A 20,543-nucleotide genomic window follows, 5' to 3' on the forward strand; every position below is an offset into this window, starting at 1 on the left:
CCATGGCGTCTGGCCACTCCCATGAAGATTGCAGGCCACCTGCTTGCAGTCCCATTGTTAAATACAATACATTGTTTTTGCGCTAATTTGAAGGAAACTAACAACTGTGTCATATTTCCTACATCACTAGGTTCTGCAGGATCTTCCAGAGTAAAAGGAAAAGTCATAATAACCTGCAGAACGGTGATAAAGATGAGTCCTAATTCCCATCAGTGACAGCTACAGATGAGGGGCAGACGTCTTGGACCTACAGTCCCAGCACCCAGAAAATAGCAAGCCTGGACAGGGATCGCCAGCACGACATCAATGGCATTTCCAAAGCATTGTGTTTGCTTCTTCAGACGGCGTTGGACATCAGAGAAGAAGGAGGAGCTGGTTCCCTGTTTGCCACAGAACAAGAATTTTAGTGCAAAGGAGCGAAAAAGAAGGATCCCTGTTGTTGACGGCAGGGTTGGTTTGAGGCTTCAGTTTTCTACCTGTCATGTGCTGGTAACCTCTGACGATTCAGAAAAGGGGGGGGGGGTGGTGATGAACAGAGTGTCTGAATTAAGCAGACCACTCTTACCCAGTCCAAAGATCAGGGCTTGATCCATCACCGTTATTTATCTCACTGCCCCATCCCAGCTCAGAACCTGGCTATATGCAAATTAGTCTGTCCCTGGCCCAGTGCATCATGGGAACAGGGCAGACCAAACTACCAAGCCAATTCTTCACCAGAAAGGAGACAAGCGTGGAAGGGTATACTCAGATGTGAGTCCCTTGCTCATTGCACCATCAGGATTCAAGCAAGCCGGGCCGAAGACGCCTGAAATGGCAGAAACCGGTCCCCGGAAGCTTGTTTCCTTCCCAGTACAAGAATTGGCTTGGTAGTTTGGTTTGCCCTGTTCCCATCATGCACTGGGACAGGAACAGACTAATTTGCATATAGCCAAGTTCTGAGCTGGGATGGTGCAGTGAGCTAAAAAACGGTGATGGATCAAGCCCTGATCTTTGGACTGGGTAAGAGTGGTCTGCTTAATTCAGGCACTCTGTTCATCACCACCCCCTTTTCGGTAACCTCTGACAGCGCGCGGTTCTTGGAGCCCCTTGGCCTAAGTTTTGGCCATACCCCCTCCTTTCCTTTGCTCCAACAGAAGGGCAGTGCACCGGAGGATCCAAGATTGGCAAGAGGCACTACATTCGTGATACCTATGTTGAAAGGAAAATTAGAATGAAAGAGCAGCCTGAGCATCCTCTGACACTGAATAACAAGTGTTGGAGCCTGAGAGTGTTGCTGAACGTGAAAGTCTGTTGCTCTTTCCTGATTGACAGTACTTGGGTCTGCACGATATGATCTGCGCCCACGACCACCGAAGAGCATGGTATCTGTAGTGCCTGCCGCAGAGGAGAGACATTGGTGCACTGCCCTGAGACATTGAGCATGAAAAGCAATGGAACGGTATGGGTGGGACAAAGTGACTGTGCCTACACGCTCCAGCTCAATGGTTCGACTCTCCCAGCTCTGGTGTCCTCACTGAATACGCACTTTGTGTGTGGGAGCAAGGCCTACACCTGGCTGCCCAAGTCTTGGGCCGGCACCTGTTACATTGCGTGGTTGCACAGCCGATGCAATACACCACATCCAGAAGAGAGGTGTCATTGACGCTGAAGACACAGCTGGCCAAGAGTTTGGGGACGTTGCTAAAGGGTTCCTCCCCTTTTGGGGCCCTATGGTCAATAGCCACAGTCTTCGACATCTCACAAGGGTGGTAGAGGCCACCATCAACGCAACTACCGGTGCCCTCAGTAACAACACGGCGGAACTTCAAGCCGGCCGCCTCATGACTTTACAGAACAGAATGGCGCTCAACATAATATTGGCAGACCGTGGGGGAGTCTGCACATTGATCAGGACAAGCTGCTGTATATACATACCTGATAATGCACCAACAGTCTATCAAGCAATATAGAGACTGCATAAAATTGCTTCCGACATCCATCAGGATGAGGGTTCATGGTCCCTAACCGGCTGGTTTTGAAGCATGATTTCTCAGTGGGGATGGAAGATAATAATTTTCATTGCCATCATTGCAGCCGCATTGTTCTCTTGCCGCCTCTGTGTTCAATGCATGCCAGCGCTATGTGGGCTCTGTGCCACCTCTTTGACACCCAAACAAATGAAATTACACCTTCACAATGCCATTATGATGATCGAGAGAGAGGTCCAGGAAATGATGGACATTGACCTAGACGACGATTGATTGTTGCCTCTGCATGGCAAAAGGAGGCACTGTTGAACTGTATTTTAAAATGACCCACATGACTCCATTTTGTGTTGCCATGCTCTCGGCAACCTGGTGAAGAATTGCTTTCCACGTCCCTGTTGAAACTTGCACAACCCTCCCCGCTCCTTCTGGTCGAGCCGATTCCAAGAAGCTGCCTGTGTGCCTCACCCCCCTCAGTTGTGCCAGAGACTCAGCCACATCCTGTTCATTGTTGGCAACTCAGCCTGTCACGACCAACTGCCCTGTGACCACACCAACTGATAGAGGAAGCACGAGGCTGTGCCCTGTGACCACACCAACTGATAGAGGAAGCACGAGGCTGTGCACTGTGACCACACCAACTGATAGAGGAAGCACGAGGCTGTGCCCCATGACCACACCAGTTGGGCAAGGAAGCACAGGGCTGCGTACATTGTGCAATCAGAGACAGATGTCCCCTGGCCACGATTGCACCACACAAGACTGACGAAGAACTTGTCAGATGGGGAACCTATCTGAATAAGGAACTTGTACTGTGCAAATGGGCGTGGCTAGCGCTATAAATATGTGTAGGCTGCGGAGTAAAGCAGCAGTCTCCGTAGAATTGTCTTTGTACCATTCTGGGACCCTGTCCTTAGCTCGAGCTAATAAATAACTAGCTTCCCTCCACGGCTGGTTGTCCTGGTCTCTTTGGTAATGTATTTATGCAAGAAGAACCCGTAGATTCTAAGGTGTCCCCTGCACCGCTGGCTTTGACTCTCCTAGTGGGGAGGGGTCTCCAAAAGCTGGTTCTACAAAGCAAAAGGCACGAGTCTGAACTGAGGACTACCTCTTTGCCAAATTTCGTGTAATTCCGTTCAGCAGTTCGGGCTGTAGCTGCGGCTAAAGGTCTCTATGGAAAATTGCATGGGGAAAACACGTTTTGGGACCCCCCTTCTTTCTTGGCCCCTGCTTCATGAATCACCAGTGACTTTCAGGATAGAAGCGGAGCGGACCTGGCCATTAGTTTTTAAAATTTCGCGAAGATTCGTCAACCGGCGCCAAAGTTATTCCAAATAGAATGTTGCGGATTTCCTATGGAAAATAGGTCCTATCTATATCCACCTACTGGCGACCGCCAGTAGGAGATATATATATATATATTCCAGGAAATTCGTCTAAACATCCTTCACACCGGACACAAAGAACGAACCGGACCCAATCAGGTGAATTTGCTGATTTTTATTTAGTGCAACCTTCCGTTCGCCATGACGCGTTTCGGGCCCTAAAGCCCTTGATCACATATATATATATACATATATATATATACAAAGGACAACTTTGTAAGTTGAGGAAAGTAGGAGCCACACAGATCCAGGTACGATAGAGTTGATTTATTTTAGGGCAAAAAACAGACGCGTTTCGAGCACACAAGCTCTTGGTCACATATATACATATATATATATGTATAATTTTCTTTCTTCCCCTTAGTGGTAAAAATGTGCGGATTCTACCATTTGAATATATACCAAAAACAATTCCTCTGTCTTTTTCTTTATTAAGCATAAGTTTTATTCACACAAGAAACCACCTTGTAGCCCCCACAATCCCCAATATGCTCAGAGAGTGGGCGGAATGCAACCTAGATTCCTCACGTAAGCGGGTCACCATCTTAGTTAAATATGGGGAGAGTGACCGTGCAGCGTTAGAGGAAAAAGTGGAGGAACTTAACGGTGAGATAAACGCTATGGAATCAGGGGCAGCGGCGGAGTGCGCGAAACTTAGAGATGAGATGCTGATCAGGGTACGTAAGGAAGAGTAAGTAATCAAAAAAAGGAAGGCTTTCAAATTTCAACGCGATAAAACGGACTACCAACTGGGCCGTATTTTCACATGCGCAAGGAAATTCGATGCCATCAAAGCCTCCAAAGCTCCTCTAGGCTCTCCATCAGCCATGGCCAGTACTAGTTCTGCAACAGTGTAGCAATTGTTGTCTTCTGCCTCAGATCTGAGCTCCCTGCCGGATAGTGAGTCGGACATGGAGCTAAGCAGAAATTACCCTCGATTAGGGTTTATCAGGTTCTCGCAAGCGTAGGAGGTGGACTGCCTGCACCAGGACAGGCGAGATACTCTGCGTCCCAGAAGTCCCAATTAGAGCGATGCAAGAGGAACAACAAAAAGGGCCGACAGCGCCGCAAAGCAGGTTCCAAACGAAAAACCAAAGAAAAGGAATTATTCCAACAAAAGGTGGAACCAAAAGAAGTACGTTTAGCTCACAGGAAAGAAAGCCATGATCCTAGTGACTCTTCTGTTATTAATCTCACCAGAGTTGCTCTTAGTACAGCAGAACTAAGAACCCTTTCGCTGGGACTAACTTTTCGTCCTGCGAGTGACTTCAATTATGCAAAGACCAGGATTGATCTTTTTAAATACACTCGCAAATTGAAGCTACAGAAACATTTTATTTGCAATAAATTCCAGCCCACAGCAAACATGACATCAACAACCAACGCGTTACCTGGCTTAAATGTTAAGGATCTGGAATTGATTCAGGACTTGGAAGCACTGCGCAATGAAATCCCTAGTTCAGGCTTTTCAGAAGAACATTTGGTTTTAAATACTCCAGGCAACACCAAATGTAAACCCAAGTCTACTTTCACCCCACTAATGTTACATGATAACATCAACATCTTTCAGGAACTGGCCATCAAGCGGATTAAAGATCTTTATGTAACAACATTGAGAGAAAAACGCAAATATTCAGCACAAAACAACTGCTATGCGTATCTCGTCAAAAAACTACAAGCGGATAACAACATCGTAATCCGCCAATCAGATAAAGGGGGCAATGTTGTTCTTTGGCCACCCTCTTTATACATGGAAGAGGCCTACCTTCAGTTGAATGATTTGCTTTTTTACAAACGTTGTGATGTTAGCTCATTTAGAAAAGCACAAGCGGATTTCTACACACAACTGATGGGTTGGAGAAGTTCGGGGTTACTGAGTCAGGATGAATTCAAGTTCCTCAAAAATGAACATCCAGTAATCCCCGTCTTCTAGTTAATTCCAAAAGTCCACAAGAACGCTGAGAAACCCCCAGGCAGACCTATCATTTCTGCCCGCAGGGGACTGCTGGAAAATACTACCATGTATATTGATTCTTTTCTCCAAGAGTTTGTCAAGGCTTTGACATCCTATGTAGAGGATTCCGGTGATTTTCTAAGGAAACTGAACTGCGTAACATTGGACTCAGACTGTTGGCTAATAACTTTGGATGTTTCATCCTTATATACTAGCATTCACCACCTTGGCAGTCTGAGGGCTGCCCTTTTGCGCGCTCATTGATAGCACGGAGTACCATACTTAGCAGAGTTGATTACTGCAATGCCCTGCTTCTCAAGTCCCCAAAATTCCTTCTGGACAGGATGCAGAGGATACAGTCAACTGCAGCTAAATTAGTATTAGTTTGGTCTAGAAGGTCCTCTACCTCGTTGGCCCTGTCTGAGCTGCACTGGCTCCCTCTGAAACAAAGAATCAAGTTCAAATCACTTTGTTTAGTATTTAAGGCCCTGTATGGAATGGGTCCTACCTCCCTTCAAAGCAAGTTCGAGTGGTATGTTCCTACCCGAACTTTGCGCTCATCTGGGGCAAAACTGATAAAAATCCCTAGATTCAAAAAAGTTGGAGCAGGTGGTAGATCCTTTGGGGTCGTGGCTGCAAAGCACTGGAACACCTTACCTTTGGAACTGAGACAAATTAGTGATCTCCTTCCGTTTAGAAGGAGGTTACAAACATGGTTGTTTCCCAAAATTTAGGGGTTAGCTACAGTAGGGTCCAGCGGATGTATATCATGCTGAGCTACTAGCGCCAGGATGCCTGTCAGGTGATAGTGCGCTCTAGTAATAAATATTACTTGGGAAATAGACCTATCCAAATGTCTGAGCATAACAAGATGCTGCTAGCCATGATCTCCTACTGTCTGCACAACAACATTTTTATGTTCAGCAACCAGTATTTTCAACAGATCAGGGGTGTTGCTATGGGGGCCTGCTTCTCTCCCAGTTATGCCTGTTTGCATATGGGCTACTGGGAGGAGAAGGTCCTACATGGTACCTATCATGATATTTTTGTTGAACATGTTGTGCACTGGTACCGGTTTATCGACGACATATTTTTATTATGGCGAGGTACAAAAAAGCAGGTTGTGGATTTTATTGACTTGATTAACAACTATGCATTTAATCTTGCTTTCACTTCTAATATTAGCCAGGAAAGTGTTTGTTTTTTAGATGTGGAAATTGTCGCCAAAAACAACAAACTAGAGACAGTATTGTACAGGAAACCCACGGCAGGCAACACAGTGCTGCATGCCAAGAGTCACCAGGCGGCGCATCTGATACGCAGTTTCCCCCTATGGGGAGATGCTGCGTATCAGACGCATTTGCAGCACTGACTCTCAATGCCGTCAAGCTCAGGAGGCCAGTAAAGTACGATTCTTAGCTAGAGGGTATACTGGTACAGCAGTAGACAATGCTATCAGAAAGGCCAATCTCATCCCTAGGGAGGAGGCCCTGATATATAAAAGAACTTCGGTAGCAGACCCCAATACAACCATTCAGCCCGCTAGGCTTATCTTGACATATAATAGACAGCATCAAGCTCTCCGTAAGATCATCAATAGAAATTGGAGGCTGGTGCACAATGACCCTGTCATTGGAGACCTGATGACAGTCAAGCCTGCAATATCCTTCAGGAAAGCATGCTCTATGAGCGATGCTTTGGTCAAGTCTAGCCCTGAGGTTGCAGCAAACACAACATGGTTGCAGGCCAGTAAGGGCTTTAGAAAATGCTCCACTTGTAAAGCCTGCAAGCATGGGGTCAGTAGAACTGAGTATAAAACTCCTTTTTCTGATATCCCTTGTGCCATTCATAAACAGCTAACGTGCAAGACTGAGTTTGCAGTGTATGTGCTGGAGTGTCCGTGTGGCCTGCAATATGTTGGTAGTACCAAATTGCAGGTCCACAAACGGATATTCCAGCACATTAGGGCCATCAACACCAGCGACGCCGGTTATCCAGTCGCACGTCATTTCAAAGAGCAGCATGAAAACAAAAGTTCAGCTGCTACAGCACTTTGTCATCGATGCTGTTTCCCCCCTCAGTAGGGGAGGAAATGGGGAGGCCATCTTACGAGGACTGGAAACGAGGTACATTGTAGAATTAGCCTGCAAGACCCCTCTTGACCTTAACGCCAGTGAAGATTTTTTATACTTGTCTCTAGTCTTAATTTCCAGCATTTAACCACCATTGTGAGCTGAACACAATTAGAAATTCCCCACTGTCCTGACAACAAGCTGACTTTGGGATGGTCAATGGTGCGTCTTCCTCTCTACCGCAGATCACAATGTTTTTAAATTATCTGTTTTCATGATGAACTTTTTCAAAAAAATTAGTATCCTTTTACATTTTTTTATTAATTTTGCACATTTTTGCACCATTTTCACTTTGATTGCACTAGAATAACAGACGGGCGCAGTTGCCCTTAATACCATAGACTAGGTGTAATGTTCTCTCTTTCCCCCTTCAAGCACAAGCTGAGGCAGTGGAAGGTGTATAACTCGCCTTTATTTAATTATATAGGTTCTACAGAGCTTAGGGCGCCGAGCGTCTAACAGTGACCGCTCCGGTCGCCAACTGCCGCTTTTCCCGTTCGCGCCTTTCACCCGCCTTCTACTGCGCATGCGTGCGCCTCCTGCTCTAGTCTATGGCGTGACGCGTCATCGCGCACACGCTCATAGACTAGAGCGCATACCACATATCTCCCCCCTTTAATATAAACAACAAACAATTTCCCCCCTTAAGTTATGAGTCCCCAAGCAGGCGTATGAGTCTATGTTGGGGCACCTCGGGAGGTGGCACCAAAAGCTAGTGTCCATCCATCACAAAGTCTCTATAGCGAGAGGGCGCAGTGACTGCCCTTCCGCTGCGGGTGTGTCTTACCAGCATGTTCTCTCTCTCTTCTGTCTCTCCTCGGGACCTCTCATTTTCTCCCCCATCCGCACTCTGCTCTGCATTCACCGGTGCGCCATTTCCATCAGTAGGCCTTGCTCCCAGGCCATCCATCTCAGTGTCCTCACCTACACCTTCCCCACAGTCTCCTGTGCTGTGCCCCCCTTGGGGTCTTTCTTCCTGTAAGTCCATCCGTCTCTCGTCCTCTTCAGACTTGGGCCAAACTATTATTTTATTGACTCTGGCCATGCGGTCTTGCGACCAGACCTTGCCGTCACTGAGAAGAGCCGCCCTGCCTCGTACCTCCTGAACTTGTAGGGGCCGGCTGAACTTGCTTTCGCCTTTCTTTTGTAGGGTAGGGAGTTTAACCCTGACCCATTCCCCTTCTTCCAGCACGGTTTCCTTTGTGTTGCGTCGCTTGTCATAGTGTGCTGCGTAGATCTTCTGGGCCTTCTCCAAATTGTGCTGCACCACCGCTGGGGACCACTTGCTGGTGATGGTCTTCTCCCTCCATGCAACGTTGTCCCGGGTGAAGGGATGCCGTCCCCTTAGCACTTGGAACGGACTGTACCCCACCACTGAGGGCGTGATCCTGTAGGCCCATAGCATGCTCATTACTTCCACTTCCCAGTCCTTTCCTTGTGATATGGCTGCCTGAATGGAGCCCATGAGCACCCGATTGAACCTTTCGACCTGGCCGTTGCATGCCGGGTGATAAACGGCCGTGTGTTTCACCTCAATCCCATTCCTTTTCATATATCGACCCCACTTGTCTGATACAAATTGTGGTCCATTGTCACTGAGAATGGACTTGGGTATACCCTCACGTAGGAACACTGATGTCAGGAATCGCCTCTCTTTCCTGCGCCAACACCGCCCCTAATCCCTTGTCGCTTGCATCTGTCGTCACTATGGTCTTGCCGGTGGGGACGTACCCTTGCAGTGGGATGGCTTGGCTGATGCAGTCCTTTACTGTCTCAAATTCGGATTGAGCCTCTGCGTCCCATTCGAATTTTGCATTGTTTCTGATCAGTTGTCTCATCCTGTAGGTCCGAGTAGCAAAGTGTCTGACAAACTTGCTGTAATACTCGGCCATTCCAAGGAATGACCGCACTTCCTCTTTGGTTGCTGGGGCTTTGGCATCCCTTATCGCCTTCACATTCTGTTCTTTCGGCGAGATGCCGTGTGTTCCTATTTCATGTCCCAAGTAGGTCACTGAGTGAGTCCCAATTCTACATTTGCTCCATTCCGCTGTTAAGCCCTTCCCTTGCAACACTCCTAGGACACGATGCAGTTTCTTGTCGTGCTCTCCTTTGTCGGAGCCCATCACTAAAATATCATCTTGAAAATACTGCACCCCCGAGATGTCCTTAAACAGTCTGTGCATTAACTTCTGGAAAACGGCCGCGGCGGATGCCAAGCCAAAGGGCATTCTCCTGAATTGGTAGCAGCCAAAGGGTGTTATGAAGGAAGTGTACTTCCTACTTGAAGGATGCAGTTCTATTTGGTAATATGCTGACGTGAGGTCTATTGTGGAAAAGTGGGTTATGCCTTTCGTTCTCGCCAGCATCTCCTCGATCCTGGGGAGCGGGAATCTCTCCACAATGAGGTTTTTGTTGAGCTCTCTGAGGTCCACACAGAGCCGGACCTTACCATTCGGTTTCTTGACCACCACCAAAGGCGATAGCCATTCCGCACTGTCCACTGGCTCGATGATGCCTTGTTCTTCCAACTTCAGCAATTCCTGTTGCACCGCTTCACTCGTGGATATGGGTATGTTCCGGACCTTATGGACAACTGGTACTGCCCCCTCCTTAAGGACTATTTTATGTACAAATTTGTCCAGTTTGCCGACCGTGCCCTCAAAGACCTTGGGGTATGCCGCTTTCCAGTCCTCATCCTTCGAGAGGGGCCATTCATCTGTTAACAGTATTTGCTCTTTCCCTCCTGGATTGAGTATGATGCCAAGATCTCCTGCGTCTCTCCATCCCAACACCGATGGGCCCTTCTCCGCCACGTATAGGGTGCACGTGGCCGACCGTCCTCTGAATTCAAACACGAAGTCCCGGCACCCCACCAGGGGGATGGAATTCTCTGTGTACGAGATGGGTCTGATGTCCGGCGGCATTAGATCGGGCCCCACTACCGGTGCGAAGTCCTCTTCCCATATCGATCTTTGCACGATGGTCCAGGGGGACCCTGAATCGACGGCCACATGTACCTTCACACCCCCAATGAGCATGTCCGTGCGGGGCTTATCTCTTCGCTTCCCTGCTACATCCAGTACCTGATCCTCTATGCACAGAACCAGATCATCTTCTTCTGGGTCTTCTTCCTCACTCAAGTTCGCTGTGGCAGAGTCGATGCACTTGACGGTGGACTTCGACCCTTTCTTCCGACACACCTTTTCAAAATGGCCGGTCAGCCCACAGAACGAGCACCGGGCGCGGAACGCGGGACAACGTCTGTCCTGCGCCGCGTGCGCTGCACTGCCGCATCTGTAACACGCAAATTTGTTACCAGGACTGGAGCGGGCCGTCTGTTTTCCGGTTCCTCTTGTGTCCTTCCTTTGGTCTCCGTAATTGCTTTTGGGCTTGCTGGACTGTGGCGCCTCGTCAATCTTGTTGATCATCTGCCTCGGCCCACTTTCCCTTTTTGCCGCGTCGGCACCTCGCTTGGACATTTCTGCCTTCTTGACCATCGCCACCACTTCTTTAAGGGACGTCTCGTCCATCGCCCATAACTTGTCCTGGACCGCTCTGCTGGTGGTGTGCATCACGATTTGGTCTTTAATGTATTCATCCTGCAGGGCCCCATACCGACATGTGATAGCTAGGCGTCGGAGTGCCGCCACGTAGTCATCAATGGATTCTCCCGCCTCTTGTTTTCTTTGTTGAAAATTATAGCGGTCTATGGAGACACAAACTGCCGGGCGGTAGTGGCTGTCCAGGTCGTCCAGTGCATTCATAAAGACATCTGTCTCCGCTGCACCTCTCTCCTTGGGTACTAGATTCTTGAACACCCTTACCCCTTCTGGGCCTAAGTTGTGGAGCAACAGTCTCTTTTTTCTTTCCGGCGTGTATTCCCCTTCACTCTCATCTCCGAGGGCCTCTATGTAGTTGAGAAAGTATTCTTTCCAGTCCTCCCATTTTAGTTGGGGTTCTCCCGGCCTGGGTAGGAAAGGGACGGGTGCCATCAGGGCTGAAGCTTGATTCGCCATTCTGACGTCGCCTCTAGGGTCTCCCTCCTGGGCCCTTCGTTGGGTAGGCTCACCGGATGCCCCTGCGCTCTCTGCCGTGTCGCCTCGGCCCCTTGGGCTACCTGGGGTATTGTCCCTCGCACTTTGCGCGGCTTGCTCGGTCTTCCCCCCGTCCTCTAGCTTGGGGGTGTCTCCCTTGGTTGCCAGGGTGCTGGCTGAGGGCCCCTGGTGTCTTGGGCAGCACTGACCTGACTATTGAGTCGGTGTTGGGGTCTGTATCCTGCTGCTACGCTGCTGCCACGCCCTTAGCTCTTCCTGTAGGTGTCCTGCCCTGCTGGCTCGTGCGAGGGGTTTGCAGGGGGTTCTGGTTGTCGTCCTCTGCACCTGGTGGTGTTCAGATCCCAGCCTCGTCGCCACTGTAATGTTCTCTCTTTCCCCCTTCAAGCACAAGCTGAGGCAGTGGAAGGTGTATAACTCGCCTTTATTTAATTATATAGGTTCTACAGAGCTTAGGGCGCCGAGCGTCTAACAGTGACCGCTCCGGTCGCCAACTGCCGCTTTTCCCGTTCGCGCCTTTCACCCGCCTTCTACTGCGCATGCGTGCGCCTCCTGCTCTAGTCTATGGCGTGACGCGTCATCGCGCACACGCTCATAGACTAGAGCGCATACCACACTAGGGGCTCAGATAAATATTAACCCACTTGGGTTGTACTTTTTGCACTTTACTCTATTTTGCACAGTCACATTACATTTGCACATACAGGAAATGTTTTTTAAATAATGAATTTATTCATCAGTATTTCCATATATTAAGTCTTGTATTTTAAAGAAATGCTTATATGCCTTTTTTTACAATGACTTGCCCTTATGTGCAGTTTGTACTTATAACTATCTGTTTTTTTACATTTGTGAATCCGCAAGTATTTCTTTACTGCCCATGATGTTGGTTTTAGTGTCAACCAATTACGTGTTAGCTCTCTTTGCACTTGGTACTTTACATGTTGCTTACTTCTCATACGGCGTTGTGTGACCAAGGCCTCTGGGTAGGCCGAAACGTTATGCTGGCAGGCTGCTGTAAAATTAAATAAAAAGATTTCTCGCCTGCATATTCTGGGTTGGCTCTCGCTTCTTCTCCTGTGGAGTCCCGGGCACGAGGGGATAGCAGGATCCTTGGAACGAGTCTCCAGGCATACTTAGTGGTACAAAATGTGCGGATTCTACCTTTTGAAAATATACCAAAAACAATTCCTCTGACTTTTTATTTATTAAGCAAAAGTTTAATTCACACAAGAAACCACCTTGTAGCCCCCACAATCGTGTACAACTTAAAACACAGATGTGTTTATTCAACAGCAGCATTTGTAGAGCAACAATTCATGAACACCACTAATACAACAAACATGAACAACATCATTAGAAAACAAATATTCACGCTAAAGACGGTCATTCGTGAATTCATTGTGCCTTGTTTACTGAAAGCCTTTGAACATCTTAGAAGTTAATACATTATTTGTCTGTTAGGGCTGCATAGCCATGCATTGGGAGTGAATCTATACTCTCAAAATGGATTATTATCTAGACTGGCCTTGGTCCTTAAGTCACTGGGTGATTAAGTGTGTGTGAACACTGAAATTCTAACTTGTGCATGGCATAATACTCCTCGATTTTTAACACGTGTTTAAAATAATCCACCCAGAATAAAAAAATAGGGCTTCAACAAACCTGAAGAAGCACAAGTACCAATCTTTAGACTGAGTGTTTGGTCTGGGTGTGTAACATCCATCTTTTTGATGGCTGTAGCAGAAAAGACATTTCTTCTTGACTAAACTAGTCCAGGGCGAGCTGCTAAACTGACTAAACGAATAAAAGAAGTCTAATGTAGATCAGACCAATATTTGGATGAATTGTCAGTCTTCAAAACTTGACCCGTGACCGGCAGAAAAGGGGAGTACGGACCCAAAAGAGAACCACCAAGATTTTTCTTGTGTTATAATATATGAGCAAAAACCTAGCACACATAGGGGCATATTTATTAAAGAGTTGCGTGCCCTTGTGCCACGCAATTGGGCACAAGAACAACACAACTCTGAAGTAAAATGTATCAAGCCGCACAAGGCCACCTTGCGGTGTTTGAAAAATCAAGAGTAATGCAACACAGCACAAATCTCCGCGTTGCGTTACTGTGCCCCAGAGAGGCGTTCCATGGGTGGAGCGTGGGCGTTCCCATGCATCCACCCATGGATTTTGGAAAATTCCCATATTTACCATTACTGAGAGACCTGAGAATGTGTCAAATTGCTACGCCTCCCAGGTGAGGCGTAACGAGGAGAAATATCTTTATTTCAACTTGTTACTTCCTCTTTCTATGTGCATTTTGCAGCACACATAGAAAGAGGAAAATGCCTCAGAGGATTGTTTTTGTGCAGGCAGGTGATCCTACTTACAACACTGGCACCCTTGCTCCAAGGGACAAGGGTGCCTGCATTGGCGCTAGGCAGCACCATGTCTGCCAGTGCAGGGAAAAGACAGGAATGCTCAATATAATGTTAAACACAGCACATTCCTGTCCTTTTCCTATCATCCAGTGCAGCAAGGTAACTTTCTGCACTGGGCAGCATGATTGTTTCATAAATATGCCCCATAGGACATAGGAACCCTTATCTCCTTCCTACTACATCTCCTATTCACCTCAGAATACACCAGGTAGATTTATTGCAGAGACACCTTGCTTGTATTAAAAATAATTTATGAAATTCAGATATTCATGGTTATCAAAAAAATTATAGAGGACAGAGTGTTGTCAGGTTAAGATAAGGCGGCATGCACTGAGCTTTAATGCAGGACTAGTCTTGTAGATTACCTGGATACCCTGCATTACAAGTGGAGATATCGAGTAGGCAGGGGAAGAAAGAATCCAGGATGAATTATATTCGTAAGAATGGTTGAAGGGCGGGAATGCACCATATTTATACAGTATGGTGCAGGAATGCGCCATATTTATGAAGTGTGGTGCATTCCTGTCCTTTACCCCAGCGCTGGCACCATTTCGGCAGCCGAGCGCCAACTCAGGCACTCTTGCACCATGGTGCAAGGGTGCTTGTATTGTCGGCAGGATTGTTTTTGTTCAGGACGTGCCCCTTCCTGCACGGAAACAATCCTAAGAGGCGTTTGCAGAATGCAGCGCACATACAAATAGGAAAAAATGAGGCGAAACAAAGTTATTTCTCCTTGTTACACCTCACCTCGGGAGTCGTAAGGTTTTGTCACTTCCCCAGTTTTACATGCTCTATCTAGTAAATCTGGAGAAATGACAAAATCGATGGGTGTTGCGTGGAAAACCCCACCACAAGGTACATGGAACACCTCCTGACCGCAAACTGAGGCACCACAGCAATTTTCGCTGCCTTGCCTTACTCCATATCTATGAGGCAATTCAAAGCGATGCATAGTGGCTTTGCGTGACCACATAGATATGATTTCGTGAATTTTGCCGCCGAAGAGTCACAAACAGTGATGCTACGGCAGTGCAACAGGCTCATGAATATGCCCCCAAATGTTTCTTACAACAGAGGAGAGTACAACGGTAGAAGGTCTCCTTTTAGGACAGATTATGGCATAAAACAAGGACCCCCTGAGTGAGATCAAAATCCTGGATCAGGGCAAAGCGATTTTTAGCAACAACATATATCCAGGCATTAACAAAGTAGACAACTGGCAAGAGTAGATCAAAAAAACACAAGTAAAAAATATACTAACACATAATCATGATGTCATGAAATTTAATAATACTGATAAAAACGATGGGCATATTCAAGTAAGTTACTTGAATATGCCCATCGTTTTTATCAGTATTATTAAATTTCATGACATCATGATTATGTGTTAGTATATTTTTTACTTGTGTTTTTTTGATCTACTCTTGCCAGTTGTCTACTTTGTTAATGCCTGGATATATGTTGTTGCTAAAAATCTCCTTTTAGGACAGAGCAGAAGGCCTTCATCTGTGAAAATCCTTGCAGGCAATTTAGCGGTAAAAGGTATTGCCTTCATATTAATTACTAGTGGCTTTTACATTCATAGTAGCAGGCCCTTTGGAACCGCTGACCTCAATGCCTGCAGACAACCCCCCTTTGACTTCTGCATAACCACTGGGTGGGTATTGGTCTTCAGCCAGCGACTGAAATATCCTTAAGGCACCCATTTCCACAAGCCTTTCATAACCTCCATTGCCTTCCTAGAGTCCAAATGCTAGCAGGTCCCTTTAAAGACCATCCACATCATTGCAAAGAACCATGCCATGCTACAAGCTACATGCTATAAGTTGTGATGCGCTACTCGCTCTTTACACCACTGTAAATCAATGTACCTGATTACCAGTCACTTTCATCAAAAAAGGCGACTCAGTTAAAATGTTCAAATATTTTACAAGCATTAAGTCGAAACCTTTGACATTATTCAAAAATACGGGCATTATGTACATAAGACCTAACATGTTGAAAATGTGTACCGACATCAATTTTATTCTCAATTGATGAAACCACGATATAAACAGATTGATAATTGTTCATCAAATGTAGTTTGTAAATAAGCTCCTAAGTTTTTAGTTGAATGGTTGACTTAGCAGAACTTTTTATTTCCAGACGTCTTTAACTCAGCTGGTTAGGTTTTGCAAACTCGTTTCTCTTTGGTCAAGTTCTCAGGAAATGGGATAGATAAATCAACAATGTTCCTGGGCAGAGGAGTGTAGACAAGTGCTTGAAGACATTAGATAGAAAGACTTAATTGCCAGTGGAAAAATCCTTCACCTCGTGTTTAACTTGTATTTGTAAATGATTTCCCCTGAAGTGCACAGTAGACCTCAATTCAGTGCCAAAACGTTCATTTGAATTCTTGAGCGGCAATAGTTATCATAGGCTTCAGTGAGTGCAAAAAGAAAGATATTTATAACGCATAGTGCAATTTCTTTTTAGTAGTGCAATTAGCAGTGCATTTTTTATCGCCGATGTGAAAAAGTTCACAGTGCTATTAATGAAGCAATCCAATTGTAATTCAGTAGCGATGATTCGTTGTTCTGTTCAGGAAGTTGTGATGTGTTCTCCTTGGAGAACTAGTTTCTCATTGCAGTGTGAAGCAGCAGTCAAATAAAATGTAGACATTGAATATTCTTGGTTGCTCCAAAATATCTCTGAAACGAAAAAAGTGGAACATGAATTGCTAATGGAAGCTAATTTTTGTACCAGTTGGCAGAAATGTAGCTTTATCGTAAACAATACAGAGCATCACAAAACATCACAATATTCTTTGGTCTTAGTTTTGTGCTATCATATTGATAATGGTGGTGGTGCTCCACCAATAATGTACTGCCGGCATCCTTGTTTGGCATATTTAGTTACAGTTTTTTTATTTTTTTTTTTTTATTTTATTTTTGTGAAGCCTTTATCGGCAATAAGGAGAAAGCAACACACAGCTTCGCGCCTACAACCTGTGACATCAGGCCGGCAGCACCGATAGAATCAGTTCATAACATGTCCAGCATTAGAAGTATAGCATTACCGATGTTAGACACAGCATGCCGCCTACAACCCGAAACGGGCCGGCCGCGATATAAACTGGTATCGTTGGATAACATACAAAGTAGAAATACGACTCTGGAAGTGCTGCACAGTCAAGCCTAGTGCTTTGAGGCTTATTTTATAATTTTTTGGTACAGTACCTAACATAAACCTTGAACAAAACTAAACTCCCACGTGATATACCGCCATAACTTGTGTGTGGACAGGGGGGGAATCGCAAGACAGGGGGGGGGGGGGCACGTAACTGTCTGAGGGGGGATGCAGTGCAACCATCTCCAGGGTAAGTGATGCTGCAAACCAGTGCTATACATTAGGCTGACACGGGAGGAGGGAGATACGGAGGTGGGGGGGGGGGGAACAGGAAACAGTAGTGATGCGTGTAACATGGCTATGAAATGGGCGCGGAGTCATGCAAGGAGGGCGTGTCGCATGGTTCTGAAGAGTTGTCCCCTTGCTCCTGAAGAAGGTAGGCTACCAGGGGTCCCCAGAGATCCTTGGGGCGGGACATATGAGGCATGAGATCGGCATAATTGCGTAATTGTTCTTGCCATGTGATCATTGTATTAAGCCATATTTTGAACTTGGGCGCACGGCCCCTACCCCATTTGCATGCCACAAGGCGTTTGGCGAGCAGGAGGCCTATTGCGAAAAATTTCCTATGTGTTTTCAATGCCGGCGCTGAGTGACCCAGCAGGGCTATCTTGGGACAGGGTGTAACATCCACCCCTACCATATCAGACAATGCCTCGAAAACCTCGCGCCAGTACATCGCCACAGCGGGACAGGTCCACGCAAGGTGAAAAAAATCAGCCCCTTCGCCCCTGCAACGGAGGCAGCGATCGTTTGCGCTCAGTCCGAGGCGGAACAGCTTAGAGGGAGTGAAGTAGGTGCGGTGCAAGAATTTGAAATGCAGCAGCCGGAGACGGGCATTACTGGTGACCGCATTAGTGTGGGAGCAGCTTTCTTCCCACTGTTCGTCCGAAAGTGGGGTGCCAAGATCGGCATCCCAGTCCCTGCGGGATCTAAGGGAGGGGGGGGAAGGTGCCGGCTGTGCATGCCGATATAGCATAGACACCACGTGCTTCGGGGAGTCAACCTGTAGGAGCGTATGGAGGGGGGCCAGGGTGTCTGGTTCGTCCGGGAAAGAGGGCGTGACCGCCTTGACATTTTGGCGAAGCCTGACATAAAGGAAGGTGTCCATTACAGAGGGGGTATGCTCACCAAAAAACTGAGCCGCCGTGCGGAATTGTCCCTGGAGGTACAGCTCGCCCCATGTGTGGACCGCCAGTTTTACTAGCAATTTTCGGCGGATCTCCTCACAGGCCATGCGCAACCGCGGGTCATGTGCTAGGGGCATAAGCGGGGAGTAAAGGAACGTGAATCCCATGTGTCGCGCTATTCGCTGCCAGGCCAAAACCGTGCAGTTCACTGTGGTCGGGTCTCGGTCAGTGACCCGGGGCGTGGTGTGTAAGTAGCCCGATGGCTGCACAGGCCTCATATAACCGTCCTCTACAGCCAACTGGGCCATGAAGGGAGGAGGGTGAAGCCAGTAGGCGGCAAAGTGGCCCTGGGCACAATCATAGTATCGCTGAAAGTTCGGTACCTCGAATCCGCCTTGGTGGTACGGTAGCATGAGAGTTTGTAAACTAACCCTGGGCTGCTTACCGCCCCAAATGAGGCGTGACAGTTGGGAGTTAAGGGAGCGAAAAAAATGCGATCCCGGATTGTACGGGATGTTGGTGAAAAGATACAGGAATTTTGGAAGGATAACCATCTTGATGAGGGATATACGTCCCGCCATGGAGAGAGGGAGATGAATCCACCTAGTGATGGTATCAGACAATTTATCCAGGACTGTGCCAAAATTAGCCCTGATAAGTTCTTCTCGATTTCGGGAGACTACGACGCCCAGATACTTAAGCTCCTCTGATTCCCACACCAAGGGGTAGTCAAGGGGGAACTTCTCAGTCCTGTCCGTCAAGGGAAAAAGGGCGGACTTCGACCAGTTGATCTGCACGCCCGATATGGCACCGAATTTAGTAATTTCGCGCAGTGCAGGGTTTAGGTTTTCGCGCGGTTTGTGAATGTAAAGAGTGATATCATCTGCATACAGTGCCACTAGTAGTTGGCGTTCTGGGTAGATAAGAGAGCGGTGGTTATGGTGTTGCCGAAGTTTAGCTGCTAGTGGCTCAATCGCGAGCGCGAAGAGGACAGGGGAGAGGGGACATCCCTGTCTAGTGCCTCTATGAATGACAAAGGGGGCCGATCTAGCACCATTCAGTAACACCGAGGCGCATGGGTTAGTGTAAAGTAGTTTGATCCAATCCAAGAAGCTATACGGGATCCCCATCCGCTCAAGAAGAGACAGGAGATAGTCCCATTCGAGGGAATCAAACGCTTTGGTAGCGTCCAGGAACACGGCAGCCGCCTCGCAACGGGGGTTAATGTCCTGAAGTACGGCTTGAAGGGTGCGTAAGTTGTGGGAGGTCGCCCTGTTAGGGACGAACCCCGCTTGGTCCGGTAAGACTAGTCGCTCCATCAGAAGGTTAAGGCGCGTTGCAAGCACTTTCGCTAATATTTTAACATCGGTATTGAGCAACGATAGAGGCCTATAAGAGTCACAGTTATCAGGCGGCTTGCCAGGCTTCAAAAGAGATGCAATAAGGGCCTCGCGCATAGAGGGCGGCAGGGTACCGTCTTCGAGGGCAGCGTAATACACCTTTTGCAAGATCGGGGCGAGTAAGTGAAGGTAGGCCTTGTAAAAGTCAATTGGTAGCCCGTCAGAGCCGGGTGCTTTACCAGATTTCATGGACATGATAGCGTCCTTTATTTCATCTAGTTCAAGAGTGTGATGTAGAAATTTTTGCTGAGTGGGGCCCAGCCACGCAATGGCCGTGTCATCTAGGTATTGGCGTAAGTCTATTGGTGTCGATCTGTGAGACGTGTATAGGGTGGAATAGTGAAGTGTGAGGATGCGGCGTAGTTCTGGAAGGTCTCTCTGCGGGATGCGGTGTTCATCTAGCAGGGAGGTAACAAAGTTGTTGAACCTAGGGGGTTTGACAGCCGACGCGAGCGCCCTGCCAGGCCTATCTCCCTCGCCATAGACGCGCGCGGTGTGATGTTTGCCAAGGAACTTTCCCTCCTTGTCAGCAGCCTCAGTGTATGCTGATAATTTTTCCCTAAGAAGGGCGGCAGTAGCAGCGTCGCGGGGGTTGCGAGTTCTAATCCGCTCTAGGTCTCGAAGTTCAGACTCAAGTTTATGCAATTCGCCCCGTAGTGATTTAAGGACACCTCCACCCTTGGCGATGCACCAACCTCGAGCCGTAACCTTAAAGGCCTCCCAGACCGTGGTAAGATCCGGGACTGAACCGATATTACGCTCAAAAAAGTCCTGGATGTCTTGTTCTAGTTCAGCACGGAAAGCGGAGTCTGTAAGGTGGGCGGGATTGAATCGCCAGCTCAGGTAAGGGGAGGTTTCAATGGGTATATGCAGCGATATTAGGACTGGGGAGTGATCAGAGAAAGTCCTAACAAGGTGCA

General features: G+C 47.5%; 1 protein-coding gene across 5 annotated transcripts in view; it reads right to left on the reverse strand.

Moving 5' to 3' along the window:
• Positions 1-16,292: 16,292 nt before the first annotated feature.
• CIITA (class II major histocompatibility complex transactivator) overlaps positions 16,293-20,543 on the reverse strand; it is a 561,355-nt gene continuing 557,104 nt past the window's right edge. For all 5 annotated transcript variants that reach the window (XM_078663163.1, XM_078663160.1, XM_078663162.1 and 2 more), the window contains one exon: positions 16,293-16,613. The gene's annotated coding sequence lies outside the window, so the exon portion shown is untranslated. The remainder of the gene's footprint in view (positions 16,614-20,543) is intronic.

This window comes from Lissotriton helveticus, chromosome 10, assembly GCF_964261635.1.
Source record: "Lissotriton helveticus chromosome 10, aLisHel1.1, whole genome shotgun sequence".
In the NCBI taxonomy this organism is placed as follows: Eukaryota; Metazoa; Chordata; class Amphibia; order Caudata; family Salamandridae; genus Lissotriton; species Lissotriton helveticus.